The sequence below is a fragment of the Hipposideros armiger genome, unplaced genomic scaffold (assembly GCF_001890085.2).
Source record: "Hipposideros armiger isolate ML-2016 unplaced genomic scaffold, ASM189008v1 scaffold_1360, whole genome shotgun sequence".
Lineage (NCBI taxonomy): Eukaryota > Metazoa > Chordata > Mammalia > Chiroptera > Hipposideridae > Hipposideros > Hipposideros armiger.
In genome coordinates, this window is record NW_017732710.1 from 185768 (window position 1) to 187158 (window position 1391).

A 1391-nucleotide genomic window follows, 5' to 3' on the forward strand; every position below is an offset into this window, starting at 1 on the left:
CAAAGGAGAGTCATTACCTAAGCTTGACCACATGCAGAGAATTTCAAATGAGTTGTGGAATAGACTCCTATTTGACAAGATGTATTAGCATCTGAAGAAGTTTCCCTTAATATGGAGCTAGCACATGACAGGCAGAGTCCAGAGGAAGAAAGAAACTGGATTTTAGCGATAAAAATGAGAGACTACATCAAGGTTTTCACTCTGGAATTTTTTATTTTTTTAAACAAAGGTAATCAATATTTATTCAAGACAGAGAGGGGCATCAAGAGCAGTAGGGACCACTGCAATGGGGTCTTGAGGTGGAGGGCAGAAGTGACTGAAATCTGACACCGAAAAGGACAAGTGATTAATATGCAAATGACAGGGTGGGCTCAGTAGATAAAAAATCACTAAGGGAAAACATGGAAGCTAAAGAGAAATTTTGTTAGACCATCTAATAGAATTCTTGCTGAAGCCAGGTCAGGGTGATAGGATATCTTGAGTGGTCAGATACTAAGAATGGGGGATTTCACTAAAAGGACTTGGAAGGAGTCCTGTTCAAACTGGGTTTTCCATGGACAAAGAGGCAAGCCCAAGTTCAGGCCTGGTCCAACAGAGTGTCTTCGTCAGTTACCCCTGTTGTTCAATGAAAGAAGAGATATTATTCTTTCCTTTGAATAATATGGATGTGCACTTCTCATCAAGTTTTTCTTTTGTTTTTTAAGGACCAGCTGAAATATTTGTTGGGACTTGGTTTGAGAGGATATTTCCTGGATGCTTCAACTAGTTAGGCATTTAACTAGGGGAACTCCTATGAAAATAAAAGGGAAAACAAAGATTAATGATTGGAGCAAAAACCTATTCTCAGTCTGGAAAGCAGTCCATCAAGGATTCTTGGTGTTGGGCTCCAAACATCTTTTGCATCTTAAGTCTTTGCTGATGGCATTGAGTGTTCTGATAAACTTGCTTTGTGGAACACACAACACCAGGTATGAAAGTTGCCAGTATATTATCTGCTGTGGTACTTTCTTTGAACTTTATCAGTTTATATTGATATCATCCAGGTTACCTTTAAGACTTCAGAAAAGGATAGTTTTAGGTCTTAGTGATTCCAAGTCAGAAAGGTGGGAGACAGTTGGAAACATGAGTTTGGAGAGTTATGTCCAAACTACTTAGAGGAAACTGGAAGAATTCAGAATCCAGTCTGATTTGCAGGCAGATATCAACACCTCCAAGACAATGATCAAAGCTAGAATCTATTAAGGGGTACACTTTAATTTCTCATTGACACATAATTTTCTCTCTCTAGTCACCACCATTTCTATCAAGCATAGCCACAGAAAGACTGATTTGTTTGCAAAAATTTGTAATCTCATTAAATTTCACCTGACTGTTTATATAAGTGCAAGGAG